The sequence below is a fragment of the Lemur catta genome, chromosome 4 (assembly GCF_020740605.2).
Source record: "Lemur catta isolate mLemCat1 chromosome 4, mLemCat1.pri, whole genome shotgun sequence".
Taxonomy (NCBI): domain Eukaryota; kingdom Metazoa; phylum Chordata; class Mammalia; order Primates; family Lemuridae; genus Lemur; species Lemur catta.
Window position 1 is genome coordinate 103,809,872 of NC_059131.1, and position 20,481 is coordinate 103,830,352.

Genomic DNA, 20,481 nt, shown 5'->3' on the forward strand with positions numbered 1-20,481 from the left:
GAATTATATTTTTGATGGATAAGAGTATTTTTATAGATAAATCTCTTTCAGAGTAACTCTGCTGTCTATTAACTTTTGTGGAAGTTTAAAGAAAATGAACAGTGACTAGAGTCACAAATGAACCTCAGACTTCAGTGTCAGAAATCAGAGTTGACAGCACAAAATATCAATCAATCCCAGGAAAGCCTAACATTTAATAAACAATTGACACTGATGTGTACATGGGATTTCTAATTTCATAATTTAAATAAAAAAACAAAGCAAAAGAAACTTGCCAAGGTGATATGACACTAGGATCCTTAGTTACCCTCTTCTCTTCCTTCGGTCAAACAAAGCGTACTAGTTTAGAACAGCTATTGTGGAGTTAGAATTCTTGTATGTTAATTCTGGCTTCACTATGTACTAGCTGGGAGACCTTGGTCAATTGACTTGACCCAAAAACTCATGTACGATCCTTTTGTAGTTCATAAGCACGATGACTGGGTTTTCACACCCATGAGTGAGACGTGCCTCCCTCAATCCTTGTTAGGATGTGGGCACAGGGCTCGTCTGATGCCAAAAAAAAAAGATAGGACAAAAATTCATGTGAAAAATAATGATGCTAACAGTAACTTACTCATAACAGTGTTGTAAAAATTGAATTAAATAAAACATGTAAAGTATTTAAACAGTGTGTAAGTGCTCAATAAATATTTAAATTTCAAAATGGGCAGGTTAATTATGGTCAGACTATTTCTTGGTGAATTAGGTTGAAGTTATGATATGTCCCAAGATGGAGACATATCTACCACTCAGACTAGAATTTATGTGGACCCCTGGTCTAGAGTAGCAAGTGTTAGACAAGTGTTTCTAAATCCCTTTTCTATTCCAAGGCAGAAAAAACAGTCCATACTGGTTTCTTTAGACAGGGTGCTATAAATAAAATTATATCATTCCAAATTCAAATGTTGGAGCTCTAATTCTTAGTACCTCAAAATGTGACCTTATTTAGAAATTTAGAGTAGAGTCGGTTCCTAGTCCTGTATCAGTGGCTCCTTATAAAAAGGGGAAGTTTGGACGTAGACATGCACACAGGAAGATGAAAGCAGAGACGGTGATGCAGCAGAAGTCAAGTGTCAGCCAGGACTGCGAGTCCGTCTGCAGAAGCTACGACAGAGGCCTGGAACACGTCCTTCCTTCACCATCCTCAGAAAGAACCAGCCCTGGCAACTCCTTGATCCCACATTTGTAGTCTGGGCTGAGAGACAGCAAATTCTGTTGCTTAAGTCATCTAGTTCCGGTGTTTTCTTACGGCAGCTCTAGAGAGCCCTATACAGGGCAAGACTTTAACTTGGTTGTAACAACTTGTGCTGGCCGGGCATTAGTCTACTTCTTCAAAATAAGTGACTCATTGCTGCTTTGATTCGTTTGTAAAGGTCTTTGTAGTTGAACTCTCAGACAGTGTATGCATCAGCCGGTCTCCCAGGAGGATCAGTCAACACCTGCAGCTGAGATTTTTGTAATCAAGGGACTAGCTACAGAGGTATGGGCTGAAGGAAACCACAAGATACGTTGAGATATCAGGAAGTAGCAACACAAGAAGCTGGTACCACCATGCCCCGGAACTGAAGAAGAAGGACCAGAACTGGAGTCCCTGAAGCCTGGTGGAGAGCTAAAGCCATAATATAAAGACTCCCAGACAAAGATGCCATCTAGGGAGCAAGGCATGGTCAGAACCACATCAAGTCAGACACGCAGTTGTAGGAAAGAGTGCTCTGACTTTCAGGAGTCTCCCATTGGCTGTGGCCAACCAGAAACCAGAGGGCAAAGTCACCCACGTGCTGCAGTCCATGGGGCTCACCCTTCCAGGGACAGAGCAGGACAGGAAGGGACACTGAACGGGTCTGAGGGCAAAGGGAGGATAACGGGATCCAAGGTATGTGCTGACACTTTGGGATCTAAGTAACAAATCGCCTGACTAAAAGTGGCTAAACCAAAATGTAATTATTTTTCTCATTTATAACCACAAAAATAAAGTCTGATTATAGAAACTTTCAGAGTTGGTTCAGCAGCTCAGTAATCTCATGGTACTAGTTGAACTGCATCAAGAATCTGCTGGTTTTCCTTCACGATTGAAGAAAACCTGTATTTCCAAACATCCCATCATTACCTAAATGACTTCAAATCCAGACAGAAGAGAGTCAGAGAGCTTTCTCTTCACACTTCTCTCTCTTTTGCTAAGTACGGTAATTTTTCCTAGAAGACGCCCTTTATACCTTATTGGCCACATTTAGGTCACAAAGCTACTAGGAATCCTATCACCGGCAAAGGGAAATATATACTTCATAACTGTCTTAAATTAATTATTCACCTCCTGAGCCAGATGACTCCTTCCTTCAGGGAGAGGCTGCCTTTATGATGACAGAACAACATTTGAGCTGAGCTGAACAGAGGAAGGGTTTGCATGAAAAAGCAACTATAATCATGTTCCCTTATTTCCAAAGTCCAAGATCAGAACCCAACTGCACTCTCCCAGCACGGACAACACCCCCGGCTCTACTCTTTCTCTTCCCACAGCTCTGATTCTGTGGAGGTTCAGCCCCAATTGTGATCATGAGCTCAGCATCACCAAAACCCTTGTGGCCAGTGACTTTAGCCATAATTTGCCCTCTCTCTGCCTCTCTCTGGCTTGGTTTATTCACTGTTGAATGGAGACCCAATTTAATTTAAAAATGCCCTTGACACTTTTATACTCATCATAGCGATACATACACAAGTTGGAATATATTGAGTTGGGCAGGTTTTTGCAATAAAACCAGAGATTTAGCTCAAGAATTAATATTTCAAAAAATCAATATTAGTGATAATATGAAAATCATTCCTAAATGAGTGTCAGAAAGCCTGATTTTAATCTCATTTCCTATTGACTTGCAGTGTGACCTTCATTCAGGAACGGAAGTCTCATAACCTCTCTGAGCCGGCTTCTTCATGTGTCAGACGAAGGTATTAAGTTAGAGTGTTAACCTTACAACTACCTCACAGAATATCTATTAGCAGTTTATGATGTTGATGACACTCTAGAACTTAATATCTATAAATAATAGTAACTAACATTTCTTTAGTGTGTTTCAATTTGCTAAATGCTTCTAAAGGAGAGAGAGAGGCAGACACGTTGACTGCATTTAATAATTCCTTTAAAGTTTCAACTTAACACATCTGCTTTGACATTTTCCCCTATTCCTTTTGGTGAATATTAATACACTAATATTGCATGCCTCAGTTTCATTAAAGCACAAGCTAGCCTGGATGGGTTAATTCATTTTCACGTAAAGAGCCAATCCCCCGACACCAGTTGGTCGCCAGCTTGTGCAGGTGATAGTGACACACACCAAGAGAGGAAGAGACGCCTGCTTTGAGAAAGCCTTACAGCCACAGCTACTGTCATTTCCCTACATGTCCCGCAAACCTGATAAATTCCCAGTGGTCAAATCCAAGTCTTCAGTTTCGTGAAAATGTCACCTTAATATTTTCATATTGGAGGAAAACTAGCCTGTTAACAGTTTAAATAATTGGGTTATATAGGTACATTTTACATTTTGTTTTTTAAAAGCTTAAGCAAATTCAAAATGTTCTCAATTACATGTTCTTAAGGTTTCCAGAATAAATACACCTCCATTTCTGCACAGTTTATAATACTTTTAAGCTATTAAGTTACCAGACTCCCAAAATGATACAAGGGAAATATTTCCTTCTTAGAACAGTCCTTAAGATGATCAGACAACACTTAGTCTCCCTGCTAAAATGACAATTGATCCCTATTTTCACATGAAACATACTAGGTTTAAAGAAGCAGGTAAGTTGTTGTAGTATTTTCTCATCAGAAATCTACATTAAAAATAAGTGTGAAAAGAGTTTTAAACATCATTTGGTATGTACAGTAGACAGCTGAGGCTCCGTTATTTTTCACAATAAGCCCAGAGATATTATACTGCATTAGTGGAATATTAGATAAATAGAGTTTTACAAGGCCAGGGAATCTATTTACTACATGTGCTTGCAAGACTAGAAATAAGCATTAACCAGTATAACCTACATAATCTTCAAATGGTAAACAATTTTAAAATACTAAACCATGTACACTATTTTATCACTGGATTTGGACACATTTAAAAGGCTTTATGTATTCAGTCTTTGCCTTAAACAAATTTGCTTGATGCATGCATGATTAGAATTTATTGTTCAGAGATATTTCTCAAACTTAACCTTCATAAAACCTTCTGCCAGCATTAGAAATATTTAGAACATGGAATATACATTCACCATTATTTGGATTCAGTTTACTCACTAGAATCATTCCTTTCAGCTATTTTCCAGTATGAAATAAGGGTGAGCCTATTAAGTGAGAAATGTTTTGAATCCTTTGGAGAGGAGATCAGACGAGCTTGTATCATGTGTCATGAACTGACCCTGGAGGTCGCCTTTGGAATTACATTAGGTCACTGGTTGCTAGTGCTCTTGTTGGAAGGTGTAAACAAATAAGATTAGAACTCAGTCCCTTGATTCTCGTTTCAGAAACCTCCTAACAGCATTACTAATAAAGAGTTACTCTGTCCCCCATCTGGAATTTCCTTTGTCTTGATGCCTGTCCCCTTTTCTTTATCTGCAAAATGAGTTAGTGTGTCAACTCAGGAGGTAATAGCTTCCTGTCCAACTCTAGTAGAATCAGAACACTCTTATTGCATTTTCTCACCAAAGATCTTGATATGCTAGAGGTAAGTCTAACTTAAAACACAGATAAAGTAATTGCAATGAATATGGTAGACTCATTGTTCTCCTGACCCATAGAATGTATCACCACACATTCAGATTTATGGGAGAGCAGAATTTGAATAACTTACTATACAATTTCTCTAAATAGAATGTTCCACAGAGGAAGAAGCTATTTGCCACACAATCCATCAAAAATTGATGCTACGAGAGTTTGCCTCCACCCAAGGAAGAAGAAACCATCACTTATCCACTTAACCCTGTTACTGTCTCACTTAATCCAAATTTTGCCAGAAAGTGTTCTGAGAATCCCAAGGAGGTACTTTTAAACAGTTCTTTACTCAAGAATACAGACAGTTGGTACATTAAGCAAATAGATAGTCTGGGAATTAGTGGAAGGCAGAGGGGCTGGTGAAGAGGGCAAATCAGAGCAGGAGTCCCTGGTCCACCAAGCATACTTCAGAAAAGCCCCTTTACTTATGGACGACTGGGATAGGGGAGAAGGGCAAGCAATGGCCCCTACACCTTCAGAGGGTATTTTACAGGAACCTCACAAGTTCTTTATCTCCATTCTTCCTCTGCTAACTTTCCACAATCCTTTCTCTTTTTTATTTCAAAATATTAAGGGGATACAAACGTTTTTGTTGCTTGGATACCTTTTATAATGCTTAAGTCATGGCTTTTAGTGTGACCACTGTTCATTGTACCCGACAGGTAGGTTTTTCTCTCTCTTTTCCTCCCCTCCCCCATTCTTGATTTCCAGTGACTTTTGCATCAAAAACACACCTGCACTAGAATATTTATTGCAGCACAATTCACAATCACAAAGATGTGAAATCAACCTAGGTGCCCATCAATTCATGAGTGGATTAAGAAAATGTAGTATATATATATGCCATGGAGTACTACTATTCAGCTATGAAAAGGAATGAAAAATGTCATTTACAGCAACTTCGATGGAACTGGAATCTTTTCTTTTTAAATGTCTCTATTTTTTATTTCCCCTAGGAAATGCACATCTCAGTGTTTGTTCTTTCAAATGTCTTACAAATTTCATACACTCATTGCTTGTTTTTGGTGGTTTCCTCTAGCTAGCACCTTTCAGAACTGCCTGCAAGTGTGAAGTTTGTTCGCATGACTATCTGTTCATCCTGACAGTCCTCCAGATTGCCAAGTCTACTCTGGACTTCTGACCCCTACAGCAAGAGGTTAGGATCCCACTACAAAGTCAGAGGGAAATGTCCATACAAGACCACTCTCACTTCTGACACCAACTACAAGTTTTGTGGGTGTATGTCCAGGATTCTTCAGAGAAACAGAACCAACAGAATGTGTTTACACGCAGACACAGACATATAGCCACACACATATGTGAGAGAAACAGAGAGACGGAAAAAGAAAGAGAGAGAGAGAAAGAGATTTCTTTCATGCAATGTGAAGTTCACACAATGAGAATGCTTGGAAGTCCAACATCTGCAGGTGAGGCCAGCAGGCTGGAAACCCAGTGAAGAGTTACAGCTCCACTCCAAAGGCAGTCAGCTGGCAGAATTTTTTTTTTACTCAGGGTAGATTGGTCTTTGTTCTATTAAGGCCTTCATCGTATTGGTTGAAGCCCATCCACATCATGGAGACTAATCTACTTTATTCAAAATCCACCAATTTAAATGCTACTTTCATCCAGAAACTACCTTCACAGAAATACCCAGAATAACATTTGACCAAATATCTGGGCGCCAAAGCCCAACTGAGTTGACACATAAAACCAACCATCCCAGAAGTTTTCCAAAGCCATTCCAAGGTTCAATAATTCACTAGAAAGCCTCACAGAAACCTGTTATACTCAAAAGTACATTTATTACCAGAAAAGGATATAGAAAATCATCCAAAGGAAGAGATACATAGGGCAGGGTCTAAGAGTCTCCTCAGAATGTGTTGCCTTCTTGGTGTTAACGTGTAGCAATGTGAATGGAGTGCTGATTACTCAGGAAGTTCACCTAAGCTTTTGGTGTCCAGAGTTGTTATTAGGGCCTCATTATGTAGGCATGACGGATGAATTTTCCATGTAGTTAGACTCAATCTCCAGCCCTCACTCCTCCCTGGATGTCAGGCTTATATCCCATGGCTTAAAGATACCACCATCGGTCCTATCGTTAGCATAAACCATCAGATATGGTCCACGGGGGCCCAGTATAAATAATGAAGACACTCTTATCACTGGGAAAATTCTAAGGGTTTAGAGATTAACTGATAGGAGTCAGCAACAAATGTCAAATCTCTTTTTGGGTGAAGCCAAATTCTTTAGCTTCATCTTTATACACACTTTCCTTCTAATCAATTCTGTTCTTTACACCCAGCAGCCACAATGAGGCGTCCTTCGTAGCTTCCTATTGTTCCCACAGCACAATATTATATGCCACTTGGTTTCTCCTTCCCCAGCCTCACTTTGAGTTCTGCTCCTGCTTCAGTCTCTCCACCATAGTCACGCTGTCCTTGTTTAATCCCTTTGTCACAGGACCTTCGCAAGGGCTGATTCCTCAGGCTAAAGTGCACTTCCTTCTGCTCTTTGCTCAGTTTACCAGTACTTAATACCTCTCATTTGTTAGCATTTACTCAAAGTTGTAGTTTTTGATTATATAATTAAAGTTTTCCTTCCCAAAAGACCCTTATCTGTATCAGGCAGAAATCCTGTTTATTTTTGTTCCTCGTTATATCCCAGTATTTAACACCTGATAAGGGTGAATTAATAAATGCTGACTCTGACGGTGAAGGGTGTGGGCTCAAACCGACTCACCTAGCCCAGTCGCAGGAGTGTGGCTTGGTGAATAGACTCTCTCCCCACCAGGGCACGATCAGCACGTATTTGTGGAGCACCTAAGTGCAAAGTTTTGTGTAATACATATTCATAGTGTATAAAAATTGCCAATGGAGGAAGATATTAAGAGGCACTATATTATGTAGCTAATGTAACAAAGAAGTAAACTTCATTATAAATGAAATTGACCTCAATATTTCACTATTTCATGTAATATTAACTATAAACTTAGAAGTTTCATTCAGATACCTAACAATGAACAGATATTATTACCTTTAACTCTGATTTGAGTTTGCTTTCTGTTCAGGACCACAGAGCTAGTGAGGCACAAGTTGGCAACAAAACTGCCAACAGGAATCCGCATGAGAGTTGGGTAATGAGTCGTGCTGATCACAACATTCTCTCATTATTTGTTTGCATACACCCTGGTGTGTCATCCAGAACACATGTGCGGAGATGGAGAAACCAGGACCTGGTTGTGTGTTTGCTTCTTACTTTCCAACACAGATGTTTGGCGGCACTCGGGAGACTGGCATGGTGCTAATACTGTGCCACGTTTATGTTTGTGTTTATCTTCAAATATATCTAACTGGTTTGAAGCCATGAATTTTTTACCCATAATTACAATTACAGCTCTGGGTGACATTGTGGATAGCTTGCTATGTTTCTAAAATGGTAGGAAAGTTTGGTTCTGGGAATTAGCAGATGAACATAATGATTCTAGGAGCAACAATATGTATCATAAAGAATCCAAATCAATATTGTTATGGAGAGAGTTGATGTGTTTGTTGCTGTTTTCTTTTCTAAGTAAAAAGAAAAATATCAAAATTGGGATTAACAACTAACATTTGCATGAAAGCTGGAATTCTAGGTGCATAGGTTCGTTTCTAAAAAAAATAGAAAATAGAGAATTTGAGAAACTATGTAGTGAATGCATCATCTGGCAGAAAATAAGTTGGATTGTTGAAACCTCCAAACACCCCGAAACACAAATTCTTGTTGAACATTGAACTCCCTGCTTATCTTCAGAATGCCTTACACTTGACATCTCTTGCAAGGAGGAAAGAGCACAGGAATCAACTGAGGGTAGACAAAAATCATAAAAGTGAGGTATACAAATCCTTAGGAAGTAAACTGAGTCTGAGTAGATATATTTTCAGAATAGCTGAAATTTATACTTCTAATGCTAAATTGCACGACCCTGTGCCATATGTCTGTCATGTGCCAGGTGCTGATCAGGTGCTTAAGAGTACCCTCTCATCCCCTAATTTTGTGAAAGAAAAACTAAACATCAAAAATGTTGAGTAACTTGTCCAGGGATGTAAAGCCAGTAATAAATGAAAATGTGAAATGCCGAAAAGATTTATTCTGACCTATTTTTATCGAAATTGGCTTAAATTATAAGCCATGGAGCTGCCTTACCTTTGTATAACAGAATATGTCTTACTTCAGTGCCTGCTACTGTGCTTGGTATATTACATGCACACAATATTTATTGAACCAATGAAGACATAAAAGGAAGAAAAGGAAGGAATAATAGAAAAAAATACAGGGAGGAAGGATTTAAGCTTTTGCTGATAACTTAGAGTCATCATTAAAATATCTTTAAAATCATAATCCCTATTATGTCTTTCCTTTTTAACTTTCTATATCTAATTGATACTGGCTTGAAAATTTTTAACCAAATCTGAGTTAAAAAAAAATAGCATGATAAATGTGTGTCACTCCGTGTGAAAATTTGTGACATTATTTAGACAATTCACTGCCTTTTTTTTTTATCTTCCTGACTTACATTAGAGGACCAGGAATTACCAGACATCTTAGTTTTTCTGGCTTTTCAGCTTCTTCCCATTTTATGTTAATGTCAAAGGTCAATGTCTATTCTATGTTTTCCTTCTAAGCAGTGGTGTCATCCAATGGGGAAAAAAGTGTATATTTATAGTTGAATATGAACACAATTTTATTTTTTATTGTTTTTATTTTTTTTTCATATAGATAGATCTGTATTCAGTCATATAAATTGATTTCTGTGTTTCTTTATTTCTCTCTCCTCTCTCTATCTCTCTTTCCTTCTCTTTCTCTCTCACCCTCCTTTATTTTTTTCCATAAAGCAAAGTCATCTCGGTAATTTAAAATTAGAGAAACCACAATTTCTGAACAGGAAACCCACTACACCCTGGGCCGTATGTGTCAGAGGACACTTTCCTAGTCCTTTTCCTCTCCCAGTGCAGTTTTCTTGCCACATTCCCTGTTCGGGAGGGCTTTCTCTGGCAACTCATGTGTCAACTTATACTAAGGTGTAAATATTGCCACCATTTGTAACTTAGATTAGTTTACAGATGTCCTAACCTTCGCCTTCTAATATTGTTCACAAATACCTTAACCCCAAAAAAGTGGCTAATATGACATCCCCAAGATTAGAGTCTAAAAGGAAAAATCAGAGAATAGAAGAATGAATCAGAAAAGCGGTGACTTAGAGGAACTCAATTCTATCACAAAAATACACCTTTACCATAAAAGAAAAGTTATCTCCGAGAATGACAACTGTCAGAACTTCTGAGGCTGGAAAACTTGTGTTTTCTGATAATCTTAGTCTTCATGGCTTCCCACTAGTTTTAAAGTGTTTTTCTTTTCCATTTCTAGGGCCTGTTATAAATCATTTTATAGATCAAAGAAGAAAGGAAAAACTATCAGCAATTTGTCAAATATATTAGAAACTATAGAAATTCTCAAGATATGCATCAGTCTAAAGATTCCAGGAAATTACTTCTCAAAAGTAACCACTTACAAGTGAATGTTTGCCTTCCTAAATCACTAAGAACCAACTTTATTGAATCAGTTGAAGCAGCTCTTCATTTTTTTCTTGTTGATCAGAATTTCATTAAGCTGTTCTTTAATGCTCTGTGACTTTGTTTGCTCTGGATTTACATTACTCAACCATATCCCTTAAGCTTAATTAAATTTGTTTGTTCATGCTTTGAGCACTTTTCTCTGTTCCGCAGTAAAAATAGGTAAAAATCAAGGGACATTCATTCATCTGCGAAGCTGTCAGTCCATCATAACTTGAATATTGATTCTGGGGGAGCTTGTGACGTTCCCTAGGTGAGCATGTCAAGTTTGTTGACAGAGAGCTCTCTGCTTAATCGAATATGATGTCTGTATGGGAAGTGATGAAGTATGTCAGCGATGTATAAGTTTTCTCTCTCACTGTGTGTGCAGTAGAGGGTAATGATATTCCATCGTGTGCTGACCAAACTCCGTGTGCCTTGTCTTATTACTTTAGTATTTTTTCTCTTAAAGACCTGGGAGCAATACAGTTATTCATCCAAGAGATGATTATGCATTAAAAAAACTTGAAGCATGAAATATCAGATGGGGATAGTCATAAGTGATTTGCCACATGAGTAATAATTTTAATTTGGTCGCCAAACTTGCAGTGTAGTTTTACTCATCTGTAATATGGGAGTAATGATCATCCTTCCTGTCATTAGCTACTTCTCAGCAGTGTTGTAAAGATTAATTTATGTTCCTAAATGGCTTTTCAAATGAAAATGCAGTGTAAATGTTAGTTTCTAAAGCATGCCCTTTCTGACCAGAGCCAGCTTTGTCTCTGATTAACATTTAAGATGCTATACAAGGAATCAAATTTTGCTTGGACAATAGCAGAGAAATATTTTTAATTAGTTTAAAGAGAAAGTGAGATATAGTTTTCAAAACTTTAACAAAAATGAAACAAAGAGTTTAGCTATATTAATTGAACAAATATATTATCTAAATCATTCCTTTGTCATTTACAGGTTTCTGACAGAAAAAAAAAATACTGACTTTCACCCTAACAAATTGCATTGTGTTGCACCAGTAAGTTATCCAAATTAGCCTGAAATCATTTCTCCTGATAATGTGTGCAAAAATATTCCTAGGTAACATTTTTTAGTCTGATTTCTCAGGTTTTCATTTGGTTCAGATATACATTTAAATGATTTGTCACTAAAGTCTCTGGCTATTTCATATCTGACAAAATTATAGGGTGCAGATTCATATAAACATGAAGAAAAACAGGAGAAATAATGTCTTCATGGGTTGGACATGCTGATTAACTATTAACATTGCTATACTGTTATGAAACAGACTGGATATTAAGAAGCTGCACCATCCAAACTGCCTCATCTTCAGCTCCTTTTATGAGTGAGAGAGTGTCAGCTAAGTGCTCTGGCCCCTTGTCAGTTTTGCTTCTGTGAAAATGTGCTCTCCTGACTTTCCTCCTACCTGTCTATCTGCTCACTTTTTTTCCCCCTGGATTCTGCTTCAACTGAATGAATTTTCAATTCTTTATCTTGGCATTTAAAACACCCTCTATGACACCCACGTTCTGACTCAACATTGACACTTTCATGACTCATAAGCATCTCATACTCAACACCAAAAGTATGAACTGAACCTTTCTCCCACTTCCTATATCTATTCCTGCTCTGTCCTGGTGAATAACACCAGTATCTTACCAAGGACATACCAAGATGTCTTTGTGACTTTCTAATCGTTAATTTCTTGAACACAAGTTTATTGGGTGTGAACTGTATATCACGCATTGTGGTGAGTCATTGAACAGAATAAAAACAGCCCCTGTTCTCTAGTAGCTCACGTATAGTGGGAGAGACCTATTTTAAGGAAATAAGAATGATATTTAGTCTGGAGAAGGGCATCAATGAGACTCTGTGACAACATTTAAGACTCTGTTGTCTGGGGAGGCTTTCCTGAGGAAGTAATGACTGAGTTTAAGTCTGAAGATTGGGAAAAGAGTAAAAAGAGTCAAAAACAGGTGAAGAGGGGTAAAGGGTTGTATGGGGAAGGCATCTTAGGCAGAGGAAAGAGCCGGTGCCCTCTTCCTTACATTTAATCAGACCCCAAATCATGGGCTTGCAAGGCAATTCTCTTTTTTAAATATCACACGTGTACACCATTTGCAATCTCCACTGTCATCTTTTTAAAATTTTCTACTGTTGTAATCTCAATACCCTCATGTATAAACCATAAACATTTATATATTTTCAATATCCATTTTCTCCCCCTTCTAGAATTCCTATAAAATCTTTTATGAAAATCCAGTGGAGTCCTCATAAACTCTTAACTTTCTGTCTCTCCTTAATTCTCCTCTGAAAATTGTATTATCTTCTGCCCTAAATTCTCTCCTCTTTTATGGTGGAAATGTTGATAGTCTCTCAATCTTCACTCTTCTCCAGGTTGGTTTGTTTGTTTGACTTTATTACAGAATTTCTCAAGGGAACAATGGAGAAGGAAAGAGAAGGAGAAATGTCAAGTATTTTTCATTTTATTTTCTTTTATTCTTTAAGTGGAAAGGACATAATAATATATTTGGTAGTTTCATTTCTTACTCTGGCTCAAATTTAGGCTAACATATTTTCCTATCTATCACAAAGTTGGAAAACATATATTTAAATTTAGAATTAATAAAGCTTACCAGTTTTATTTTATAACAAATGGGGAAAAGAATCTTTATCAGAACAAAATATTTTCATTCTTCATTTGAACATATTATTGGCATGGTATACCTAAGGAGAAAACCAAACTCCATGAATGAATTACTGTTTCTAAGAAAGTGGACACAGTTGTATGTTGTAAAAATACAGTTTTGTCCTACCCCAACTTCTAGTCTTCATTGCCTACACTTGATCTTAGCCAAAAGGCCGAGAAGTGATCTCTAGTCTTCATTTACTATGTTAATATTCTGACCTGGCTTTTGGAGAAGCCATTGTGTATTCTTTTACAGGTCAGGAAAGATGCGTTAAAGTCAGAAGCAATCCTTATTTCACTCTAATATTTACAAGAATTTCAAAATCACAGGAGTCAGCAGTCTCCTGAAATTTAGCTAAAAGTGCGAAAAAATAAGCAACCAGAAAGTATAAGTTTTATAGTCCATATCATCTTTATACTCACTCTCACTTAATTTTCCAATAATCTGGTGTGATCACTTTAAATACTTCCATTTTAAAATGGAGATTCGAGGAAGGTAAGAAATTTCTCCCAGAACACATATTATCAGTTGGCCAGATCCATATCTGCTTTGATGCCTAGTCCCCTAGGATTACTCAACCCTGGCTTTGTGAGTCACACAGATGGGAAGCCAGCTTGTCAATTGGCTTTGGCTATTTGTTTACCCTTGAAAGTATTCTACTTGCTAACTACCATGTCATATCCTTTGGGTCAATACCTTTAGTAGCCCAATTCCATCAATTTTTCCACTGTCATCAGACCCTCCAATCCATTTAACTCTATTCAGCAACACATTATATTCCTACCTTCTTCCATACCTAGTTAAGTTTCTTACCCATCACTATAATCAGTATGGTGGAGACAACTAGAAATCCGCTAAAATTTATCCTGCCCTCCTATAAAAATAAATGTATAGCTAAAAACCAGGTGTCCAGCCAGGAATTGCCTTCCCGAGGCATGCTGGAAGTAGGTGTGGTCATACGATTGGTTCACTCCAATAGAATGGGAGTGGATGTGACCTGTGCAACTGCCACAGTGATCTTTTTTTTATATTCAATCTTTCTTTTCTAGGCTTTCTTTCCCCTTCTGCTAGTAAGAAGGAAAAGTCAAGACCCCTGAATCATCTAATGGGAAAGAGATACCCACCAACTTGATATGTGTAGAGAAATGAATTTGTTTTGTATTGAACCATTACATTGTGAGTCTATTTACAGCAGTCTAGATTATTCTAACTAATGGATGTCTCTACTCCCTAACCATGTCTGCCACAGTCATAGCAATTTGTCTGGTTCAGTCTACCCTTCTGCTTACTCCTCTTTGGAACTCAACAGCTAAGCATCTCTCAAGGAAGAAAAAAAAAAAAAAGAAAAGAACGTCATGTTACCTAGTCTCTTTTTATATTTTGAAATCAAATATCACATGAGTTCTCTGTCTCAATGCTAGCTCAAAATACTACTGCATTATATTCTCCTACTGAGTGAGGTGGCTGTTTTATACCTGCTCTATTCTCACCTTCCTTCCAGCATCCCCCCCCTTCTTTATAACTTTCACTGATAATCTTGGGTTCTTATTTCACTAAGAATATAAAGCCCTCAGTAGAGAGCTACCACATCCTCCCACTGTATAATCCATCAGCTTCATTGCACGTGAGCCTGGATTTTCTCTGCCTTTCCACCTTGGTGGAGCTTTCATTCTCCTACCTAAGCTAACTTGAAAACTCATTCAAACACGCCTCCTATTCAAGGTCACTCATGGATCACAGATCTGACTGTTCCTCTTCTACCTGACCAATCTAGCATATACACATTATATACATAACACTATTAAATATATAAAGGATATGTTATGATAAATATTCATAATATATTTATTAAATATATATACAAATTGTTTCATATCTTAAAAATTAACCTCCTTTATCCTTAATTCTCCTTCATATACCTCTTTAATCTCCTATTTTGTTTTATAGTAAAATCCTCCCAGTTCCATTCTTCCCCTTTTTTCTTGAATAAACATCAATTAAGATCTTTATCTCTAGCTCCTAGAACTGCTGCTGTAAAGGTCATTGATGATTTGGGCTAAATTTAGTGCTCAATTTTAAATCCACCTCTACATTTTTTGATCATCTATATTGATCACTCTAATAGTCTTAAAATACTATTTTTGAGACTATTTTTTTCATCACGATTTCTGAGACACTATACTTTTAATTGTTTTTTCTTTATCTCACTGGCTTCTGATTCTTATTTTCCTATCCTTTATCTTCATTATTTTCATGTCTTAGTATTAGAATTTCCCAGGGATTAGTTTTTATATGTCTTCCTTATCTGTATAGTAGAGTCTTAGGTGAACTTATCTATTCCCATGACTTTAATCACCAATTTGATGCTTAGAAATTCTCAAATTTATGTCTCCAACCAAGATCTGTCTCCTGTGCCCCTAAGTCATTTATCCAGTGGCCTGTTCAACATTTTCTCCTGAATATTTAATATTTAAGATTATAAATCTCAAATTTATCATATACACAATATAATTCAATCTGTGCCACAACCTGAGCCTCCTGCAGTCTTCCTCATCCCAGTAAATGACAGTTTCCTATATCTGATAATCAAAGCAAAATTATTTTCTTTTCGCCACACCAATCTCCATTATGTCAACAAATCCTGTTAACTTTACCTTAAAATAAAGGCAGAAACAGAATATTTCCTCCACCTCCACTGCTGCTGTCCCAGCCCAAAACAATATCATTTTTTCCATGGTTTGCTGAAGTAGCCTCCTACTGGACTCCCTGATTCAACCCTTGCCTCCTTTAGATCAGAAGTAATATTGTCAAAATATAAATCAGATCACAGTCTTCCCTTGCTTAACACACTCAGGAGCTTTCTATCACACTCATACTAAAAGCATAATTCCTTAAAAGTTCTACTTGATCTAGACCCCATTACCACTGTGACTTCATCACCTACCTCATTCCTCCACGTTTTAACTGTTATTTTCTATGAATAGTGTTATTGTCATTCTTCCAACATGATTGGGCACACTATCATACCTGGACTTTCACACTTACTGTTTTTTTGCTCCTAGAATTCCTTTCCCAGCACATTCATGTGGCTTGGACCCTGATTTCCTACAAATATCGAGAAAGAGCCATCTCCTCAAAGACGCTTTTCCTGACCATCCTATAAAGAGAACCCAGGACCACTTGCTTCCTCTTCATCCTTCCTTATTTTTCTTTATAACATTATTGCCCCTCAACATTTATCTCTTTCCATTTTGTTCTCTCAAGACAAATACTGCTCTATAAGCCTCATGACAACAAAGACTTTGTGTACTCATTTCGTTTTTTTATATTTTTAACCTCTAGTATATTGTCTTTCACAGAGGAGATACAAAATGTGTATTGAATGAATTAACAACCTTCCCAAGCATATCATGAATACATCAGGAACAGTATTAATAACCACAAGTGAGGAGTACTGACTTTATCGAGGGAATTTTGTCAAAATTCATTCAACCTGTTGTCTTTTTCCAACTACATTTAAATATTATATCAAATCTTTGGATGGGGGGAAATTCTGACACAACTCCCTTGGTGATTCTGACATAAATGCTTCTCTCCCACATCAGTGAAACTCTTGAATTCCCACCAGCTCCAAATGGCGTAATTGTCTTCGTAGAGGTTCACAGTCACCAAGAACTATTTTTGACATCAATTAGTAAGACAGGATGAGTTATGAGACTGCAGTTAGTGTGAAGGTTCAGAGTAAACGTTTAATGCATTATAACTCATCTGGGAGGATGCCGGTAAATGATGGATAGACTCCAAATGTCTAAAAAACTACTCCACAGCAAACTACTGAAAACAGATGTCAGAGAAAACCCTAAGCATGCACGAAGCTCCAATGTAAGCAAAGAAGTAAAGTTTGAGAAAGTGTATCTGTGTAAGCATACTTTGTACAGCAATTTTAATTCTAGGTAAGAAAGTCAGGTGGGCAATAGGCATAACTTCATTTCTATTTCTGAATTAACTTCTAATATAAAACTCCACTTCACCACTTGGAAGAAATTAATCTTATTCTTTTTGGTGTTCCACATCCTCTCTATTGAAACTAATTCTAAAATCTGGAGCCTTTATGTAATAACAAGGTATGGGATAGGGTTGAAACTGAATTATTTGAATTCATCACATTCATTTAATGTAATTTGTGAAACATCCATTAAGAGTTAATCCTTCCTGTGTGGCTACTTCTCAGTTTTCTCTCGATTTCATGTTTTTAGGTCTTGCAGTGCTTTAATCAGTCCAGTAAATAGGGCTGATTCAGTAAAAATTCTAAATTTTGCCTCTTTAGTACAAATTCTAATGTTGTTGTACATGGTTCTTTCCCACTCCCACATCCCAGCTGTTCTTATTTGCCACGTGTGGAGCATCCTATGAGGCTATCTACCCAGAGACTCTGTGTTCCAGAACATTCGTGCCACTATTGTGTGCATGGCAATAATTTTGCTGCTTTTGTACTTTTCTCAGTGTTCCTTGAAGCTGACTAAAGACATGTCTATTTAAGCATGTCACAAAGCTATGTAATCTTGGGGACACAACTCTCCTCTGATCTTGCATCCAAAAATCCTATAGGATTTAGGAAGTAATCTTGTTTTACCTCCAATTCTTTCTGGACTCCCAGACTAGGAACCTTTACAAATCTCAGAGACACTTGTTCCAAAGTCATCACTTTTACCAAGTTTTCCAAAAAATATATTATCCTTGACTGAAGTCCGTTCTTTTTCTCCCCACTCTTTCCTCTCATTCGTTTTTTTTTTTTTTTTTTTTTTTTTTTATCTATGCATTTCTTCCTTGAGGAAATAGGCACTATCCTAAAATGGTGAAGGGATGGATTAAGGAAGGTGGCAAAGGGAAAAATAAAGCTAGCAACAGTAGCAAGGAGTACAAATAACATTTCAAAAATGCAACACTATATCACATAGGGTACTATAGGATGTGTACAAATGATACCTGGCTTCTATGACCCCAAATCTCCCTTAATATCTCCTACTCATGTAATCAGTTGTTCCTTGTCATACCCCACACCTGGGTTGGGACGCTCTAAGGAACCTTAATGCTGCATTCTTGAAGAAATGCCATATTATGTGAAAATGAGTATCAATTGCCTATTCTTCCTCAGGAGAGAAATGAGCAATTTATATAATAAGAGAATCATATGGGAAGGATTGAAAGATGAGAAGTTATGGAAGAGAGGGAGATAGACTTTTGGAGGAGACATTTTGGCATAAACAGGCCTTATGCTGCTGCAGATAATAGTACACAGGTGTAAACATCAGACTGACTAGTTATGTGAACACAAAGTGAATGGACTTGTCCGGGCTCAGAATACAACTCTCTGAAATGAAGGCCTTAGAAGTAGTGTCAGAAGCAAAAGTTTTCTCTGATCTTCTCCTGCCCTCCCCCGAGGCTACACATAGAAACTAGAACCCCCTTTTCACCAAAGCCAGACACAAAACATAAAAATATTACCCTAACCTTCCCTCCTCTCTATCTTCATAAAACCTGGTTATAATTATCTGACCTTCCTTCTTTGGCTATAGATCATAAGACTCCCATTCCAGAGAGGGTCCTGCCCCACATCAAGAAGGAAGGAATGTGTGCTCAGACAGGCCAAAAAGAATCCAGACAGACAGGCCTTGCTGGGTTTCCCCACTCAGTCTATGAGCATTAGGTCATACCCTTTTTGCCAATCATATTTCTACATGGCTGTCCCCATTGTTTGCTGAACCTAAGCATAAAAATAGACAATTTCTTCTGTATTCTGAAGGCTTATGCATATACATGTTAAATAAATCTGTATGTCTTTTTTTCAATTAATCTGCCTTTTTCAAATTGATTTCTCAGTGAACCTTCAGAGGACCAAGCCCTTAGTCAGTGTGAATACCACCAAATGCTATCACAAAAAATTTCCCCAAATCTTAATGATTTGACACAATAAAAGTTATTTCTCACACAAAACAAACTGGATGTTCCTGGCTGGGCAGTTTTCCTGGTTGCTTGCTTCTCAATGGTCACCCAGCCTCAGGGACCCAGGTAGCCTGCATCTTGGATGCCACCATCCTCAATATTTGAACTACAGTGTTGTTGCAAAAGACAAGGATTTCTACTGTGTCAGATCAGAAAATGGCACACCTGACTACCACCCTCATGCCAGTGGGCAGAATCACCTCTGTGACCCACCTAGATAAGAGAGGTAAAGCATGTAGCTCTGTTGCGATGAAGTTCCTTGTTGAGTGTGTAACATTATCTGTCCCCCAGGACTTTTATGGCCAACTCTTGGCAAGACAGAAAGGGAGGGTAGAGCTTTTCGTAAACTTTGGCTCTCTTGGTAACTACTGTAACATTAAAGTAAAGGCTAATTTGCCAGTGAATAAAACATTGAAACGATTGATGGCCAGGAATTTGCCTTGCCTGTCTTTTCCACCCCTTGCTGATAACATCTTGGAATATGAAACTATAATGGACAGAAGTATGTCAATAGCTATTAAATGTCAAAGGAATGATATCAAATCAAAATGAAAGATTCTGACCAGGATAGCCTAGGTTTAAATTCTAAGCCCTCAAACAAACTTACCAGGAGGGACTGTATCTTCAGTTACTGGTTAAATGTATTTTAGTTTGAGAGATTCTCCCACCTTTTAAGAACTCCCTCACCATGCCTTGCCACCACCACAGACAACTGCACGCACACACACACACACACACACACACACACACACACACACTCTGGAAGAAAGAAGTTGGGACTTATGGGAAATAGCAAAAGCAGATGAAATTTTGAAAAGGAAGGAGAAAAAATTAGGAGGTCTGATTGATCTATAATATTAGTGAATATCAGGAAAATATTTAAATCAAAAACGTAGGGGGTATAGAATGTTTCAACCAACTCTTTGAGATGGAAGGAAAAAGTAGCAATGAGTGGGGAAAAAAAATCCAAGAGGTGATTTTTCTGATTTTCATGCTCGCATTTAAATTTAGCTCTTAAAATGTTCCTGCTCTAACAGTTTTGACATTTAAAAAAATAAAGAACTTTTACAAAGTTAGATATTTCCTGTTACATTTAAGGCACCCTGTGTGTTCCCTGAATGTCATAATGCCATTAAGTCCCCTTCACAGACATGCAATTTTATCCTCTTACTGAGGGCTCTTAATGCAGCAAGTGCTTCAGGGAGCACAAGGTAGAGCTTAGGGACCTGGCAAGGAGTGTTCAAACCCTTACAGCTGGGCTTGAATTTTAATATTGTGTCATTAGGAGAACAACTGTCAATTAGTGTGGTATTTACCCTCTTTTATTTTGTTTTTACAAGACCCATCTCTCAAAAATTTCCATCTGCAAAATATATTCCTTTAGTCAGAA

The 20,481-nt window shown here is 37.6% G+C and overlaps 1 non-coding gene across 1 annotated transcript; it reads left to right on the forward strand.

Moving 5' to 3' along the window:
• The first annotated feature begins 451 nt into the window (after positions 1–451).
• Positions 452–555, forward strand: LOC123637657. The gene has a single exon (XR_006735005.1). It is a non-coding gene; the product is annotated as a small nucleolar RNA U13 (small nucleolar RNA).
• Positions 556–20,481: the final 19,926 nt, after the last annotated feature.